Source organism: Muntiacus reevesi, chromosome 5 (assembly GCF_963930625.1).
Source record: "Muntiacus reevesi chromosome 5, mMunRee1.1, whole genome shotgun sequence".
NCBI classification, from domain to species: Eukaryota; Metazoa; Chordata; class Mammalia; order Artiodactyla; family Cervidae; genus Muntiacus; species Muntiacus reevesi.
Window position 1 is genome coordinate 67,249,361 of NC_089253.1, and position 20,616 is coordinate 67,269,976.

Genomic DNA, 20,616 nt, shown 5'->3' on the forward strand with positions numbered 1-20,616 from the left:
CACTCCATTCAGACCTGTTTGGGGTTTATGAGCCTGTCACATTTCAGAAAAGTCATTAACTTTCTACTTCAAAGTGGCTAAAGATCTTTCCCAAAAGATTTCTGTTGACCACAAAGCTTTAGGCAGAGCAATATCAACCTTCTGGGAAATCACTCTGAAATAACTTTGTTTACAAAGAATAAAAGTATATCTCGGCTCTTTGAGCACTTTTTTTTAGGGTTATACTTCAAGGTTCATGGGTATAAAATGTTTTCCTTCTGTGCAGCTCATTCGGTGATCTACCAAAACAGGTGTGCTCAAGTTATTCTGCTCCTCCTGGTTCACCTCTGGGCTTGTTTGCCCACATTTTAAAGTAACTGTCCAGCTTGACTAAAATCCCTGTTAATGACTTGGCTTCAGGAACCCAGTTGGCTAAAGAGCAGACCCCGGGTTGCAGCACTTCACAGCAATCAGCAGAGACAGTAAATTCACCTCCATTTTTGGCACATGGCACTGAGATACGCACTAATCTACCCTTATTATGATGCACCTTTATATTCTCTCCAGGCTGGAATGTCTGTCATCATCTCATGGCTACCCAGACGAGGAGAGGAGGACATGAGCCATAAGACCTACAGACCCCGCCTATTAAAGGCAGAGTCCAGGTCAGTCTGAACACATCCGAGGAGCCATGCCTTTGCTTTCTACAGCCAGGAAAAGGAATTCACTCCAAAAAAGGAACCCAGGGTCTATGGCCAGCAGCTCTATTGTGTCAGGAGTTACCAGAGGGGTGTTTCAGTGCATGATCACAGAAGAAAGTCTAAAGTCCCTGACATCCAAATGGGTTCCATCCTGAGAACACATTTGCAAGTCCAACTTGTTCCTATGGCCAACAATGGCTGATCTGCCCATGTTTTAGGTACCCAACTGATACAGTCGGCTATATACGAATAGTACTGCACTGTAATAGGTTTATAATACTTTTTCACACAAATAATACATAAAAGACAAGTAAACACACAAAATAAAGAAAACGCTTTTAATCCTACAGTGCAGTACGTTGAAAAGTCCGGTAATTCGGTACAACAGCTAGCACACAGGGGTTGGCATTCAGTGAACAGGCAGAAAGAGTCACTGACAAGACGCGGGAGATGGTAGAGCTGAAGGCTCATCAGCAACAGTAGACAGGGGGTGAGCTGCAAGTTCACTCGTGTCTGAAATGACTGCATGTGAGAATGCACGTCTGCGTCTTTGAAAGTTCCCAACGTGAAGGTTCCTATGCAGGGGACTTAACTGTATTGGGGTTTGTCTCCACTACTGTGGGTCTATGGATTTCTAGAATGTAACTATCATAGTTACCTAACCTGTGGTATGAGTAGTTTGTTATCACTGAAAACCTACCAGCACTGGGGAATAAATATATGAGTGAAATAAGTCAGATGGAGAAAGACAAACACTGCATGATGGCACTTACATGCGGAATTTAAAAATACAAGTGAATGTATGTGCAAAATAGAGACAGACACACAGCTATAGAGAACAAGCTAGTGGCTATGAAAGAGGACAGGGAGGAGGGAGGGGAAATTTGGGGTATGGGATTAAGAGATACTACTGTATATAATTAAGTGACAAGGGTACATGGTAGCACAGGGAATTATAACTGTTAATAACCTGTAAAAAAAAAAAATCACTATGTTGTACACCTGAAACTTTATAATACAACATTGTAAATCAACTATCAGTTCAGCTCAGTTCACTCAGTCATGTCCAACTCTTTGTGACCCCATGGACTGCAGCACGCCAGGCTTCCCTGACCATCACCAACACCCAGAGCTTACTCAAACTCATGTCATCAAGTCAGTGATACCATCCATCTCATCCTGTTGTCCCCTTCCCCTCTCACCTTCAATCTTTCCCAGTGTCAGGGTCTTTTCCAGTGAGTCAGTTCTTCGCATCAGGTGACCAAAGTATTCGAGTTTCAGCTTCAGCATTAGTCCTTCCAATGAATATTCAGGACTGACTTCCTTGAACTGATCCCTGCAGTTCAAGATACTCTCAAGAGTCTTCTCCAACACCACAGTTCAAAAGCATCAATTCTTTGGCACTCAGCTTTCTTCAGAGTCCAACTCTCACATCCATACATAACTACTGGATAAACCACAGCCTTGACTAGACGGACCTTTGTCGGCAAAGTAATGTCTCTGCTTTTTAATATGCCGTCTGCTGCTGCTGCTGCTAAGTCGTTTCAGTTGTGTCCAACTGTACGACCCCACAGACGGCAGCCCACCAGGCTCTGCTGTCCCTGGGATTCTCCAGGCAAAAACACTAGAATGGGTTGCCATTTCCTTCCCCAATGCATGAAAGTGAAAAGTGAAAGTGAAGTCGCTCAGTCGTGTCCGACTCTTAGCAACCCCATGGACTGCAGCCTACCAGGCTCCTCTGTCCGTGGGATTTTTCAGGCAAGAGTACTGGAGTGGGGTGCCATTGCCTTCTCCAAATATGCTGTCTAGGTTGGTCATAACTTTCCTTCCAAGGAGCAAGCGTCTTTTAATTTCATGGCTGCAATCACCATCTGCAGTGATTTTGGAGCCCCCCAAAATAAAGTCTGTCACTGTTTTCATTGTTTCCCATCTATTTGTCATGAAGTGATGGGACCAGATGCCATGATCTTAATTTTCTGAATGTTGAGTTTTAAGCCAACTTTTTCATTCTCCTCTTTCACTTTCATCAAGAGGCTCTTTAGTTCTTCTTCACTTTCTGCCATAAAGGTGGTGTCATCTGCATATCTGAGGTTATTGATATTTCTCATGGCAATCTTGATTCCAGCTTGTGCTTCATCCAGTCCAGCGTTTCTCATGATGTACTCTTCATATACATTAAATAAGCAGGGTGACAATATACAGCCTTGATGTACTCCTTTCCCAATTCGGAACCAGTCTGTTGTTCCATGTCTAATTCTAACTGTTGCTTCTTGACCTGCAGACAGATTTCTCAGAAGGCAGGTCAGGTGGTCTGGTATACTATACTTCAATTTTAAAGAATGAATGTTCTACCCTGAACCAATTAGAAATGGGCATATAAAAGAAAATGCAGGTTAGGCAAATGTTCTCTTCACAGCAATCCTTCTCAAGTCAAAACATGACTTGAAAAATTTTAATAAGAGTGACTTTTACTTTCCACTTCATGTCATCTTGTTCTTTCTCCACATTGTTTATAAATGTAAATAGGTTAGAATTGTGTGTCGATCTGTACCTATTGTGACTGACAAACAGCAACCATCGGGGTTGCCAACTGGCCTGCATTTATAAACAGATTACTTCTACTTGTGTGAGTTCTGTCTGGCTCCTGTGTCTGCAAAGGCTTTTGCTGATTTTATAACCTGCCACAAAGTGATGAGCTGATCTCTATTCCTCACTTTCCTCTCTCTTCTTTCCCCTTCCTGCTTTTGATGTAGATTCTCTATTAGACACAGGGGACATAAAGCAGGTTTTCACCTTTGCCTGGAAGGAAGCACAAGGGGAGCAAAAAGGAAGGTGGCAGAAATATTCAGAACTTGAAAATCTTTTCTCTGCCTTCGAGATGAGGGTAAATGTCCCCCAAAGATTACCTGAGACCCATGTACAGACAGCTCTTCCCCCAAAGGATTCTCCCGGCACCTCAGAGGTTGTTTGTTTGATTGTTTGTTTTCCTTTTACCTCTTTTAATGGAGTATGACTCTCAGTGTATGCCGAAAGTGAAAGTCACTCAGTAGTGTCTCCTTGCAACCTTGCAATTCTCCAGGCCAGAATGCTGGAGTGGGTAGCCTTTCCCTTCTCCACGGGATCTTCCCAACCCAGGGATCGAACTCAGGTCTCTTGCACTGCAGGTGGATTCTTTACCATCTGAGCCTCAAGGGAAGCCCTAGTATATGTAGAGATCTTTCCAAATAAGACGACTGCTCTGCATTTGTTAAATGATATCTTCGTAAGATAAAACCCATCCGATTTGTGTTTCTTTTCAACATTTTCAATGTTTGCTATATGATGGTAATTACATCTGAACTTCCCTACCACTAAACCTTTCCCCAACTTTCCTTAGATTGGTAGCTCACATCTTCCTGAATAACTTTCCCAGCAACAGAAGTGCATATGAGTGGCTGATGTTAAGCAAACCGGAGGCCACTTGAGAATGCCACTAAAAGAACAGTGGCTGAAGGCTATAAATAGGTGACACTATTTATAAAGCATCAACAAAATGTTTCATGAAGTGAAACATAAAGCCCAAGCAGTCATATTGTTAAAGACCTGTCCCCATGTCTAATGTCTACATAAATAGCAGCATGAACGTAGCCTCATGAGCTGCTTTGTTTGGTCTCAAGCTCATCACAGGCACAACAGAGGAAACTTTTCCTACAAATTGCTGGTCTGCCTTAAAAACAACAACAACAAGAAACAACTTCTGGGATGTTGAAGACTTACAAAGTGAGCAAACAGAATACCACAAAGCCGAGTTCAAAAGAATCCCAATTACTGAAAATTCAGGAATGATTATATATCGAGGTACTTAAGTTTAGACCAGTAACATTTTGTCAATAAGAACATTCAACTCTTAGCCTCAACCTCACCCGGCACTTGTTGCTACTGAAAGATTAAGGTTATCTCTCTGTGTAAGTAACCCACGTTTATGTCCAAAATTAGACTGTAAAGTGAGAGCCTTCTTGGCTAGAATAAAATGGTTTTTAACGTCAATTTATAAGTACTCTGAAAATGCAAGTCCCTTTCCCTCAGCTGAATGACTAATGCATAACAAGATTTTGTGATATCCAAACCATTGACTGTCAGAAAGATTTAAGCTCAAATCAACATGCATTTATTCTATGGTACAGCAATATGGAAGGCTGATAGCATGAATATTTTACAGTAATGTTTCAATATTAAAATCCCTATATTGAGATTCTGGAGTAACATGCAAATTATATTTAACCATCAAAAAAATTCACTGAAGTACTTATTAGGGTATCAGTAATAATAGTCATTAAAATTTTATGATCACTTAAAAGAACACTAAATAAAGACAGTTTAGCAAATGCCCTATTTACATATTTTAACAAGACTTACATAGTAATATCAAAATCACATTGAATTTGAGAGTAAAATTAAACTTGCCCTTAAAAGAACAGATACATCATGATCTACTCTGATAAATTTGCTTGTTTTCCCAATAGTGGGGTGAGTTGCATGGATTTATTCATTTTGCCTTTTCAGATCAGCTGCGACATTATAAAAGATATGACCGAGGGTCAGGGGTTCCATCTAGGGATTAAGAACAGAATTAACTATACAGGCTGTACAGGAATTGAGTCTGCAATCTTCGCCTCCAGCACCAAGTCCTATTTTGCTCTACTAAACACCAACACATGGCCATCACTCGATTTTACATAGATATAAGTAAAGACTATGCATAAAACTACTTCCACATATGTATGTGTATACAGAGGTGGCTCCGTTTCATTTAAAACATTTTAGGATATTTACACAAATTAGGCATTTTGATATATAAAATAAGAAGTTGACTTTTCTCAGCATTTTAGAATGCTGATGACAATCATTTTCAAAACTGAGGGCCCTCACACTCTGCAACTAAATCCAGTGAAGAGCATAAAACTAAAAAAATGGGTGGGATCTGTCTTCTTTACCCTATATGTGTAAGGTTAAGAGTGATCACTGTAAATTCAATGCACTTGAGTAAACAGCAGACCAAGAGAAATTCTCAAGGAGAGATATATGTAGGTACTCAGGGAAGATGGGTGGTCTGGGGTCAACAACCAAGTCTGTGGAGAGTGATCATGCCATTGACCAGGTCACTTCGGTTTCCTTGGGATGACTGATTTACTGGAAAACACATCCGGTAGAACCCATTAGGCTCCATCAGAATTTGAGGCTCATGGGTGGCCAATTCATTTGGCAAGACAGGCAGCATCACAGAATTCAATGAGGAATAAATAAGCCATACCATATATGAGTCCTTAGCTATCTTCCTTGTTTCCTTGTTTAGTGCGTTTACAAAATAACCAACACTAGGAAATCAGAAAAGAGGAAAGTCCTAATATCACACTGTCCTGATTGTATGTGTGTTGGGGGGGTATATACACGCTCACATGTATGAGAGAGGGAGATAATTACAGAACTGACAGATTCTTGGAATCAGAAATTTATAGAAAAGATGAACTATGTCAAGTGATGCTTTCTGAAGTATTATATAAATAAACAAAGAAAAAATATCAGAAATATTTGGGAGCAACTTCATTCAAAGCCCATGACTGCCACTGTTTCTACTTTCCTTCTTCAAAGAAATAGGAGTTAAGGTTTCTCACTTTCCCTGGTTGTCATATAAGTAACTTTCAGCAACACTTTACATGGCAGTTATATGAACTTTCCAGTTAGGACATTAACTTTTTTCTTTCAAAACGCTAGCTAACACTAAGCAGTTCTGTATTCTAAGGAGTTCTGTATTCTGAAAGGCATACACTAGTAACAAAAGACCAGAAACACTAATTTGCAATGTATTTGTGCCCAGTTACTGAAGCATTTTCATCTTTCCAATCACCTCTTTTTTTTTCTTTTTTAGGTTAATATCAATACTAAGTGAAGTAGGCCAGACAGAGAAAGACAAATACATGATACTGTTTATATGTGGAAATCTGGGGGGGCAAAAAAAAATGATGCAAACAAACTTATTTACAAAACAGAAACTGAGAATCAACTTATGGTTATCAGGGGAGAGTTGAGGGGAGAACAGATTGGGATATTGGGACTGACATGTATACACTGCTATATTTAAAACAAATAACCAACTATATAGCACAGGGAACTCTGCCACTCTGTAACAACTTAAATGGGAAAAGAATTCAAAAAAGAATAGATACATGTATATGTATAACTGAACCACTCTGCTATACCCCTGAAACTAACACAACACTGTTAATTCTATTCCAATATAAAATAAAAATTTTTTTAAATTATATTTTTCATGACATAGAGGTTTATTCAGTTGAAGAGTTAAAAGATACCCAAAACAACTTGATAACCAAATAATCCACAAAAAGCATTCAATACAAGTGGCTAGCAGAGAGCCAAATTTGATTAGAAATATCTAGTCAGTGAAATATCTTAAAAGGTTTTTAAACTGAAAAGTTCATTCAGTGTGAATTAGGGAAAAACCCTGAGTATACAATATGGATTCAAAAACACCCAAAATCCACAAAATTCTCCATCTCATGGTCCTTCCCAATGTTTTAAAAATTAAAGAATAAGCCCTTTTGACATTAAAAAAGCTCTCGATACATGTAGAAATTTTTTTTCATATAATTAGAAGCCCTCCACTCTATAGTAACAGATGGTAGACTGTAGTCTATAAAAGCCTGGGTTCAGAAGTCAATTCTAGGTTTGAATCCCAGCCCTGTAAAGTATCTGTGTGATTCTCAAATAAGTTACTCAATACCTTTGTTCCCCAATTTTCTCATCTACAAAATGGGTTAAAAACAGCACCTATACCAATCCTTAGCATAACTTGGAGGAGGAAATGACTTAATACACATAAAGCTCTACTTGCAAACCATCATTATTTAATACATTTTAGATCATCCCATCACAGAGCCAATTTGCCAGTTTGAATGCTATGCTGCCCCCAGAGTTTTATATTCATTCATTCAATCGCTCCTATTCTTAAAGAATTTGGAGAAGGACATGTCACCAAGCTAGTAGCTAACCAAGAAAGAGAATTAATGAGGCCTACTCTTGACAATAAGCATGCACTTTGGTGATGTGAAGTAATTACTTAAATTATATAAGCCAATCCTTCCTTCACTAATTGTAGTTCATTCACATTATACTCTAGGTACAAAATGAATGAGAGATTTAATCACTTATATGTGACCAATGAAAATGTTGATGACATATTTTATTTGACCTCAAGGACAAAAAAATATAAATATTTACAAGAAGGTATGCTTTTATATGATGGTAATCTCCTTTCATCCATGGTCCTTTGATCTGTGACTATAGTTAGCATTTGGAGGATCCACTTAAATATCCTCCATTTTTAGAAAATAGCTCAAGGCAGAGTAGTATTTTGAATGATGCAAAAAAGGAGACTGATCTTTAAACATGTTTGGCTCACCAATCTGAAATCTGCTCCTCCGTGAGATAATATCAATACTGACGTCAAGTTTGGACACCAGACATCAAGATGCAGGGTGTCTTCCAAAGAAGACTCCCTTCTTACTTTGCTTTTACATCAGCCAATGAATATTGATAAGACTCTGGAAGCAGCCCTGGATATGTATCCACAGCAGAAACTTCATATAAGTGGCATATAAGTGATATTTGCGTATAAAATTTTGCTTACTTATTCTAGGCTAAAGCACTCAAAGCTCTGACCTTGACCTACCCTATCCAGTTGGGCAAAAATCCAATTTATTACTCAGTTTCAAGAATTTTCTTTATGTTTTATTGGAAAAAGAATGCCTTTCTACCTCATATAGTAGTAAAAGAAACATCTTGGTGATATGTGCTTAAAAGACCTGACAACGAGGTACCTTATCGAGGGTCACACACAGTAATTATTCCATGCATCCAATCAAAAGATACCACCGGTGGCACCCTTGTGTTTTGTTGCCAAGAGAGGGGAAAGGAGATGTAGAAGGAGGTTACCCCACATACTCAGGTCATGCGTAGTACTCAGTCATCTCCAACTCTTTGTAACCCCATGGACTGTAGCCCACCAGGCTCCTCTGTCTGTGCAGTCTCCAGGCAAGAATACTGGAGTGGGTTGCCATGCCCTCCTCCAGGGGATTTTTCCAAACCACGTCTCCCGCATTGCAGGTGGATTCTTTACCGTCTGAGTCATCAGGGAAGCCCAAGAATACTGGAGTGGGTAGCCTATTTCTCCAGGGGATCTTCCCAACCCAGGAATCAAACCAGGGTCTCCTGTATTGCAGGTGGATTCTTTATCAGCTGAGCTACCAGGGAAGTATATGTTCAGGTTATATGATGATAAAACCACCTTCCTTAGAAAAAAGGGCCTCGTTCAGGTATCTCTAGCCAACACCTTAAGTCCTCAACAAGGCCATCTCCTCGTGGAATGTTCCATAATCAAGCCATCTGGGGACCAGTCAGCAGCCACAGCAGACAAAATTCCACTCTCCCAAGTCGCCTTGGCTTTGATCTTTCAAACTAGAAATTCTCTTTTTAATTAGCACTTTCTGGTTATGTATTTACTTTTAATGGAAAGATAACGGCTTTACAAAGTTGTACTGGTTTCTGCCATATATGAGCAAGAATCAGCCTACAGGACACATACGTCCCCTCCCTCTTGAACATCCCTCCCCTCCCCACCCCATCCCACCATCTAGGGTGTCATGGAACATCAGCTTGAGCTTCCTCGGTCCTACAGGAAATTCCCACTGGCTATCTATTTAAATACGACAATATGTATGTTTCAATGCTACTCTCTCAATTCATCCCACCTTCTCCCTTCCCCGCTGTGTGTTCACAAGCCTGTTCTCTATGTCTGTGTCTCTATTGCTGCCTTGCCATAGGTTCATCGGAATCAGAGATTGAGGGCACGCCAGGAGTAATCAATCACAGCAGTGGGCTTCACTGGTTTTACCACGAAGGGCTTCTTCCAACAATATTACCAACGCTGCTCAGACGCCGAGTCAGGTGAATTCTCCCTTGAAGCGCTTCTCAAGTCCATCTCTTTCCAGTCCTCAAGTGGACCCACACTATTTGACACTTGAAATATCCACAGTGATGTGCTCATTAGACTGCATGCCTCGCCTTCTCATGCTTCCATATTCACACACGGGTACCCATCACTTCCCTTCTCTTAAAGTATAGAAGCCTTAACTGGATATCTACTGTCTATAGGATTCAGGGCACATATTTGGGCTGGAATTCTAGCAACACTCTCCATGACCTTGGTCTTATCAACTTCATCCTCACCTCCAGATTCTGCCTTTCACAAAACTTGATTTGAGCCAGAATGATACTTACTGGGCCTGAAAAATCACTGAAGACTTACGACTCGAGTGACACCCACGCCTAACTGGCCACAATTACTCTTCTGAGAAAGGTCCTTCTTCTCAATCTCTGCATTTCTAAGAACTAACTTTCCTTTAAGAACAGAAATCCACTTCTTAAAACATCCTGGTGGCACCTTTAATCAGGTAGGAACTGATCTCTAATAACTAGTGTCTGACTTATTATATATATGGGATCTCTTTTGTGCTTGTGAGAATGGTTGATTTCTTTTAGGTGTTCTTTGAGTCTTCTCAACTAGATCAACAGTCTTTTAAGGGCACAAACCCTATACTTGAAATCCCCTGGACACATGAAAGTGACCTACACATAACAGAAAATTTGTTCATTATGATAGTAAGAAAAATATGTGTTTCTCCCTTCTGTTAAGTAGCTCCAATGGAACACAAAGAAAAGGCATATATATTTTATAATATATAAACATACATAGATATAATAAATTATGTAATATACACAATTATTTGCTTAGTAAGCCATGTTCTTTATGGGTGTTTTGCTTCTTATAAGCTCAATTTATAAGGTCAGACTTTTTCTGAAGAAGAAATTTAGATGCATATCAATCATTCTGATAACAGGTTGCTTTCTTTCAATATACTCTACATTGATTTGAGCCATCTGAAGTCTCAAAATAAAGAAATTACTAGTGTATTTGAAAGGAATGTCCATATTTCTAGATGAGATTGGCGCTTTTAAAGATACAGGAATAAAGAAAGAAGGAGGATATAGTCATGTAAACAAATCTAAACCCTTCCTGTAGAAAAGAGCACTTTAATCATTTCATTCTTTTTTTCCTAGGAGTTCAAAACATTAACTTCTATAGTCACAGTTCAGTTCAACTTACGACCAAACTTGGCATCCATCGACATCATTAAACTCTACCTTTTAAGAACATGGGAAAAGACTCTGTTTGCAGCATTATATAGATTAGCATTACTCCCATAGGTGACACTATTATCAAGTAAATTCCTCCATCATATAAACGATGCATCCATTCACTGAGACCAGAATGGACTAATGTAAAATATTCCCTGCCCCTGTTCTTCTGACAGGACTTCCCTGGTGGCTCAGTGGTAAAGAATCCACCTGCCAGTGTAAGAGACATGGGTTCAGTCCCTGGGTCCGGAAGATCCCCTGGAGAAGGAAATGGCAACCCACTCCAGGAATCCTGCCTGGAGAATCCAAAGGACAAAGGAGCCTGGTGGGCTAGAGACCACAGGGTCGCACAAAGTCAGACACGACTGAGTGAGCACATGCACACTCTTCTAACCAAGCAGGAAAGGTGGCAGAGACACAGCTCTGCGATTGCACGACTAAGGAAACGGAAGATGTCCTTTACCAGCTTTAGAAGGTCCCGGGAAGGAAGCAAGACATCTGGAAACTAGTCAGATGCTTGCAAATCCTTACAAGGATATCCTTGCAAGGGCCACTAGACCATATAGCTCTGAAAATGTACCCATGTCACATTTACAGACAGAAAGATGCTAAAATAAATAGTAACTCACTATGATAAATAGATTGAGAATTTCACGTGCGCTCTATACACTGTTCTCAGTCACTCAGTCATGTCCGACTCTTTGTGACACCATGGACTGCGGCCCACCAGGTCCTCTGTGCATGGAATTTTGAAGAATACTAGAGTAGGTTGCCATTTCCTGCTCCATAGGATCTTCCTAACCCGGGGATGGAGCCTGCATCTCTTCCATCTCCTGCATTGGCAGGCGGATTCTTTTACCACTACCCCACCTGGGAAGCTCCTCTCTACACACTGGGTTGGTCATAAATAGCTTCTGTGTGCATGTGCAGCAAAATGCACAGAAATACAAACAAATTTGTAATAAAGGCAGGTCTACATAGAGAGTATGTGCTTCAGGGTGTATATCCATGTGGATCAAATGTACTATTCCAGCAGGATCATCATTTATAAATCAAACTCTACCAGCCAAGTCCATATCCCCAGACCACTACTATTTGGAAAAGATCTGAAACACTCCCCTTTTCCCCAAAATGTGCTCAGCCAATATCACTTCCACTAAGACCTAGAAAAAAAGTCCAGAGAGACACAAAAACCCCATGAGCGACCATCAAATGCCAGCCTTGGTCTCCTTCTCCCATAAATCACAGACAGTAGGGTGCTGAGCACTAAAAATCTGAAGTGGAATAAATTTCTAGAACCGTGAACAGAAACTTGCCTTTGCTCATTTCTGGCAATACTGTGAGTTTCTGTTCCTGTGTTCACTTATCATTGCAAAGATGAAAAAGCATTCAGATACTTAACAGTGTCTAATAATAGGAGACAGTTTAGAACAGAAATAATTCCAGACTTCTAAGAAACCTGTCAAAATTTCTCAGAGGTAAGAAACAATGACCTACAGTAGACCGTGGCCATGACCCTGGGGTCTAAGTGCTAACTCTAAAAAAGTGCCATGAGATATCTGATGACAGGTGATCAAGACATCATTTTACACCCTACCTGGACCAGATAATACACTCAAATGAATATTCAGCATACTTGCCTTCAATACCACATGGAAATTCACAAAGAGACACAAGAAAAAAAATGACAGTCCTTTTTCAAGGCTCTCCTTGAATACATACAAGACTCAACCCTCATCTTTATGCTACTGTTCTCAAATTAACATCTCATCTCAGTCCCTGAAATTCTTACCCAGACTCAGCCTCATGGTTTTAAGTGTTGTGAATCATTTTGATTCAGATACTCGATATGACCTGAAACCCAGCACATCTGAACTAAACTCCTGCTTAATCCCTGTTCAGTACTTATCAGAAGGCTTGGCTCACAGGTCAGAGAAAGCACCCAAAAAATACATGTTCAGTGAGTCATTTCTTCTCATACCAGTTACCATTCCACATCCTCCAGTCCTGTTTCTTTAGAATCACTGGTTTCCTACTTCACTTCTAGGAAATACTTGAGTCTTACTGAGTTGCTCCCCACACTACCCCCCACAACCCTCATTCGAACACTCACCAAATCCCTCCATCTTTTCTTCATAAACTGACAGAATAACCTCTTGGAATACTTCAACCCTCAACCAGATGCTGATCACCTTCTACTGGACCAGTGGAGCTGCAGGCTAGCTTAGCAAAATTACCATCTGCCTCTTTCCCCTTTCAACTGACCTGACTACTTCTACAGGATTAGAATTAACAAAAACAATAGCTTTGTTCCTTTTATAGGAACCCAAGCGCACTGCTTCTGCTTCATCCCTCCCAAGCAGTGTTCACAGTGCCACTGCCTGATTCCTGTCCACACCATTCTAATAAAACTGCTCTTGCCAAATGCAGTTTTGACCTCTTTGTTGGAAGTGAAAGAAATCTCAGAAGTAAGTAACCATATAATCTTGCAGTTTACAATAGTGAAAGAGGCAAAACAGAGCCATGTACCTTAGATCTAAGATATGTATATACAGATTCAGATGCAAAAAAATTGAGAATGATTAACTATGTCATATCAAGAACCACAAAACTGCACATACAAATTGACCCAGTTTTCCCTCCCTCATGGAATCATCTCACAAGAAATGATTTAAAAGAAGGAAAATGCTATAAAGTTATGTAAGACGATCATATGCACAATGGGGGTAAAATAACAAATGATTCCCAAGAAGCAAATAATTAGGTGCACAATACCATTAATTTTTAATGACATGGCACTTAAGAACACTACAGAAGCATATATAAGAAATAATGTATACACTATGATTATAGATATGAAATGGGAGTGAATAAAGGGATCATAGATAAATAAAAATGAAGATTATATTGGCTCTACATTTTCTTTCAAAATGTAAACACCACAAGATTAAAAAGAAAGCCTGACTCCAATAAGGATATCAGTTTTGAGATAACGAATTAGCCTTTAAATTCTAATTATTAAATTCCTAACAGTTTCATCCTGGAATGTGAAGTCAAGTGGGCCTTAGGAAGCATCACTACAAACAAAGCTAGTGGAGGTGATGGAATTCCAGTTGAGCTCTTTCAAATCTCAAAAGATGATGCTGTGAAAGTGTTGCACTCAATATGCCAGCAGACTTGAAAAACTCAGCAGTGGCCACAGGACTGGAAAAGGTCAGTTTTCATTCCAATCACAAAGAAAGGCAATGTCAAAGAATGCTCAAACGACCGCACAATTGCACTCATTTCACATGCTAGCAAAGAAATGCTCAAAATTCTCCAAGCCAGGCTTCAACAGTACATGAACTGTGAACTTCCAAACATTCAAGCTGAATTTAGAAAAGCCAAAGGAACCAGAGATCAAACTGCCAATATCCGCTGGATCATAGAAGAAGCATGAGAGTTTCACAAAAACATCTACTTCTGTTTTATTGACTACACCTAAGACTTTGACTGTGTGGATAACAACAAACTATAGAAAATTCTTAAAGAAACAGGAATACCAGACCACCTTACCTGCCTCCTGAGGAATCTGTATGCAGGTCAAGTAGCAACAGTTAGAACTGGACATGGAACAACAGACTGGTTCCAAATTGGGAAAGAAGTACATCAAGGCTGTATATTGTCACCCTGCTTATTTAACTTATGTGCAGAGTACATCATAAGAAATGCCAGGCTGGATGATGCAAAAGCTGTATTCAAGATTGCCATGAGAAATATCAATAGCCTCAGATATGCAAATGACACCACCTTTATGGCAGAAAGAGAAGAAGAACTAAAAAGCCTCTTGATGAAAGTGAAAGAGGAGAATGAAAAAGTTGGCTTAAAACTCAACATTCAGAAAACTAAGAATGGCATCTGGTCCCATCACTTCATGGCAAATAGATGGGGAAACAATGAAAACAGTGACAGACTTTATTTTGGGGGGGGGGCTCCAAAATCACTGCAGATGGTGACTGCAGTCATGAAATTAAAAGACGCTTGATCCTTGGAAGAAAAGTTATGACCAACCTAGACAGCATATTAAAAAGCAGACATTACTTGACCAACAAAAGTTCATCTAGTCAAAGCTATGGTTTTTCCATTAGTCATGTATGGATGTGAGAGTCAGACTATAACGAAAGCTGAGCACCAAAGAATTGATGCTTTTGAACTACAGTGTTGGAGAAGACTCTTGAGAGTCCCATGGACTGCAAGGAGATCCAGCCAGTCCATCCTAAAGGAAATCAGTCCTGAATATTCATTGGAAGGACTGATACTGAAGCTGAAACTCAAATACTTTGGCCACCTGATGTGAAGAACTGACTTACTGGAAAAGACCCTGATGCTGGGAAAGATTGAAGGCAGGAGGAGAAGGGGATGACAGAAGATGAGATGATTGGATGGCAACACCAACTTAATGGACATGAGTCTGAGCAAGCTCCAGGAGTTGGTGATGGACAGGGAGGCCTGGTGTGCTTCAGTTCACGGGGTTGTAAAGAGTCGGACGTGACTGAGCGACTGAACTGAACAATTTCAAAAAGGAAGAGAAGAATGTGATATCTTCAGAATCTAATGTGGCTAACAGTAATGTAAAGTTATCATTTACTAAACATCTACTATACACTAGGTCCTTTAAATGTTTTCTCTTTAGTTCTTAACTACTACCTTACAAAGTAGGTACTGTTATTCCCATCTTACCTAAAGAAGGAAATTGAGTCTCAGAAAGGCCAAGTGGCTTATTCAAGGTTCAAAGCTACTGAGTGGTACAGTCAAAAGTCAAACCCAAGTACACCTCAGTTCTGGCTCAGAACCTTTTGAACACACCATTTCCACTGCAGGCCATTTCACAGATTTATATTTTAACAAACAAAAGAGAAGAGAAAAGTGAAAACATTCAAAAAGAAGAAGACAAATTATAAATACACACTCCCAAACTAGTCAACGTTGATAGAAGATGCTGCTGCTGCTGCTGCTAAGTTGCTTCAGCCATGTCTGACAGTGCGACCCCATAGAAGGCAGCCCACCAGGCTCCGCTGTCCCTGGGATTCTCCAGGCAAGAACACTGGAGTGGGTGATGTCCAAGCACCAAATACCTCTGAGTTTGTTTTAATTGTCTTGCTTTTCATTCGCTTATGAATTATAGGAAGTATGCACTTACTTATTGACGGCTAGCACCAGCCTCCTATATTTCAAACATCCACTACTGTGTGAATCTTGGGGAAGAGAAGAACTCCACCTCCCACCATGGGACAACTAAAATGCCAGACAATTTGCTAACGTGAACCCCAATGGCAGGGGGTGGGTACATGCTCATTCAATCAGAACGCCTGCCTGATCTCCCAATAGGGAATATGATTCAAAGAAGTGACTGCTGAGAACTCGCTCCAGGGCCAATGCAGCAGCATCCAGAGGCCAGGAGGAGCAGCACCTGTGCTGGCCACAGCAGTGTCCCATAGGGGATGATCCTGGGCCTGAACTTGGCTGTGGGCCAGTCACTCCACTTCCTGTAGCCCCCGTCCATTTCCCGAGCCTATTTCTCCAGCATGCCCACTGATTGTCGAGCTACCAATTCCCCTGCGTGTGTAAATTCCTTTTTGCTCTAAGTTCACTAAAGTCGACTTCTGTTGATTGCATCCAATAGCCTTGACTGGTAAAATAATGCAATAGGGACAGATGACCGAGTGATGATAAACTATATTCCTGTTCTTTGTGTTTGCCACTTTCCACCATTAAACAGAATGATCCTCTAACTACAAAAGGGTAAAACTGAATGTACCACAAAGTAAAACAAAAAATAAGACAGCATTTACATACTTTAATAAAAGTCAAATTGCTGACCCAAGCAGATCACATCCAGACTATCAGGATAAGGTCTTTATGAAACTAAAGATGTAGTTTCTTTAATTTTAGAGAAACTGTGGAACTAGATGCATCCCATCTATAGATGTGAACCTATGTAGACTCTCCGGAAAAGAGAAACAAAGGATATTATAAACTACAGATCCTGATGTGCATCTCTTACCAACTTTTAGAGAGAAATAGGTTCAGGGCTCTATAAGAAACCACATTACACTCAAACACATAATATAAACATTAGTTGCCTTTGGGTGGTAAAGTTTTCTTCTTCCTCCTATTCTGCATTTCTGCATTCATTTTCTATAATGAATAGTTAACGCTTTTGAAATGGAAGAAGAAAAATTTAAAGGTCAAACCATGTCCTGCCATGAAAAACCTCACTCTCTTCTTTGATGGAGTTATTCTCCTAGTGTGTGTGTGTGTGTGTGTGTGTGTGTGTGTGTGTGTGTGTGTGTGTGTTCTCCTAGTGTGTGTGTGTGTGTGTGTGTGTGTGTGTGCACGCATGCGCGCACGCATTCAGTTGCTCGGCCATGTCCAAATCTGTGACCACCCATGGACTGTAGCCCTTCAGGCTTCTCTGAGGGGATCTCCTGACCCAGGGATCAAATCTGCGTCTCTTGCATCTCCTGCATCGGCAGGCATATTCTTTACCATTAGCTCCACCAGGGAAGTCCTATTCTCCTGGTAGATGACAGGGAAACCACAGACACCTTGTTAATGCTTTCAGCAAGGTACTTTACAAAACCTCCATGAAAATCCCCTGGACAAGACAGAAACATGTAGAGTGGGCGATAGAAAATTTTGAAGAATTTGAACTGAATGACACAGAGTTAGGTGAACCCACAGTTGGGTGTACTACCATACTCAAATTATGTGTATTAATGAATTGAGGTCAATTTCCAAGGAAGAGGAATGCCAGACGTGGACTGGAAATTTTTATGGTGATTTCTGCTCAGTGTTAGTTACAATCACTTGAAGACAAGATTGCAAACGTATTACAGTATTTACAGATAAGCCAAAGAAGATGTGCATAACATATAGGATGGCAAAGTGATTCTATCAGATCTGAGACAATTAAAAAAATGCTAATAATGCTAAAAATGAAATCCAAGATTAGGCTTAAAAGTCCGTTAGGTAAGAAAAGGCTAAGGGAGTGAAAACTAGACAATGATCCCTTTAAAAACACTGAGGATTAGAGCCGAGGAGAAGGTTAATAAGACCAACAATCTGGGAAGGGCATCTATAATATCAAAGGAGTCAGCAGATCCAGTGGGCAGTGTTTAATCACAAAACATCTGTACTATCATGTGCAAGCCTGAGAACCATACTTTGAAGAAGGACACTTATTAAGTTAAAAAAAAAAAAGTAATGAAAAAAAGGCAACCAGAATGATAAGAGCCTAAAAATTATTTTAGAGAAGAATTAAAGATACTTGGCCTGGAAGAGTGTGAAGGAAGGAAAAGTAAGCAGTTTTTTATTTCTTTGTTTGTTTGTTGACCACTCCACGAGGCTTGTAGGGTCATCCCCAACCAGGGATTGAACCCATCCCCTGTGTATTGGGAGCACAGAGTCTTAACCACTGGACTACTCGGGAAGTCAAATTTCTGATTTTTAAGGCCTCTTTACATGCATGAAAATACAAACTTCTGTACGGTCCCACAAAACAAAAGCAGTGAAAAGAAAAAACAAAAGCAGTGATAATCAGTCAATGCTCAACAGACACAGCAGAAGAACCATTAATACTGAGACAGAGTCAGGGCAAGGGAAGACAAATAGGTTGCAGTGTAAGCAGCAATGCTGCGCCATATGTTTATTCCATGGAGCTATTTCCTCTTTTGTATCTTTGCGCCCAGTAACTCTATACTAGAGCCTAAAACATTTAGAGCATGAGAAAAGCAAGTAGCTCTGGAGTTTCCCCAATGGTTCAGTGAGTTAAGAATCTGCCTGCAATGCAAGAGACACAGGTTCAATCCCTAGCTCAGGAAGATACACTGGAGAAGAAAATGGCAATCCACTCCAATATTTTCACCAGGAACACCCCAGAGAGAGAGGAGACTGGTGGGTTACAGTCCATGGGGTCTCAAAGAGTTGGACATGACTGAGCACATAAACTCATAAACTGGAGTGTGTGGCCATTAATCCACATTGAAGGTTAAGGAAATCCTCAAGAGTAGATTTGACTTTTTAACCCATTTCCAAGGCACTGGTTCTCAAAACTGGGATAGATAACTCATTTGGTTTTGATGACATGATTTCATATAGAAGGACACTCCTCGTGGATGCCACTAATAACTAAAGTGTTTCTAATCCATACAAAAATAACTAGAGACTATGAATTTTAAAATATTATCTTCAAATTGGAAAGTCCCTTCATTCCCAGGTGCCATTCTTTTTTATTCACAAACATCCTGACTACTCATAATCCTTTCTTTTACTACTTCCTCTACCTCTAACTCCCTATGCATTTTCACCCCCAATTCCCTTCCTTTTCACGTTGGTTACATTGCAGCTGGTCCTTGCTTTCTCAGAGGCCACCTCAGCTTGTCTACACATCCCACTCCTGCTTAGCTCTCCTTCTACTCTGCTCCATCAAGTGGAAGGCTTTTCCTGACAGCGTGAAGAAAAACTAACTAGTTTGCTGTGAAAGGTTAAGAAATAAATGTAGGAAACCATTATCTATAGAAAGGCATGAAAACTTTTATCTTGGTTAGATAATGTATGTTTCCCCAAATCCCTGGACAGAAACCTAGAATTCTGACGACATGTTTATTTCAAGAAAGTGAAAATATTCAGTAGAGTAACAGCATAACATTATGCTAAATAAGATTATTCTGTCAAGAAATAAAAGACGGGCAAATGATCATTTTCTCTATTACAGAAACTTCATTAGTACAGCCTTGTTCAATATAAATTATTATTTGATAATTGTGAAATATGCCTGAGGGATCAAGAAATTTTTTTCTTATACTGGGTGATAAAGTTTAAAATATTAGGGAAATGAAAATAGTCCCATGTTTTGTGTTTTATATCAACAGAATAGAAGTTGTGCTTGTAACTATGTGAAAATTTCATCACAAAGGCATGAGTATGATTCTCTGGAAAACATATTATATATTCTTATAAGGAGAATAATTATTTTACAATGTCCATCGAATATGAACTTTATTACAAACTCAGAGTCTGATGGTATACTTTCTTCAGATAAACTGATAAATCTGCATACAATATCCTTTTGATTAGAATAATGGTCTTTTAGTGTTGGAAAGGATTGTAGGATCTAGAGCCACAAATGGCAATCCGTGCCCTTTCTACATTCAGAGTGAGCACTGTGTTTGTAAATACAAATAATCCATTGAGTCTGATGGGATCAAATCTTAAGGACTCAAGCTACAAGCCAATTTGGAATGTGCTCAGATATGGTCTTACTTTTGCAGATAAGAAGCACATGAATGAGCACAGACCTCTGTAATACCATCATATGAATAAAAGTTCCTATTTTTTTTATTAGATTGGGGAGAGCAAAATCACAGAAATAAACTTGACAGAAAATGAATAAAATCCATCCTTAAAAATGACAGCAAGTCTAGTCAACACCACTGGCTCATTCATTCATTCCTTAAGCTGTAGCCACCATGTTCTTTCTGAAACATACATGTAAATCCTATGCAAAACAAGAACCAAACCTTCAAAAACTCATTAACCTCAGGCAAAGTCTAATATCGTTAATGAGGTTTTAAGATCCTTTAATACCTTGAGCAGGGACCTTCCTTGAGATCCAGTGACTAAGATTCTGCACTCCCAATACAGG

The 20,616-nt window shown here is 39.8% G+C and overlaps 1 protein-coding gene across 8 annotated transcripts in view; it reads right to left on the minus strand.

Annotated features, from left to right (window-relative positions):
• Positions 1-20,616, minus strand: part of ESRRG (estrogen related receptor gamma) — a 674,199-nt gene that overhangs the window by 119,929 nt on the left and 533,654 nt on the right. The gene's annotated exons all lie outside the window — the stretch shown is intronic.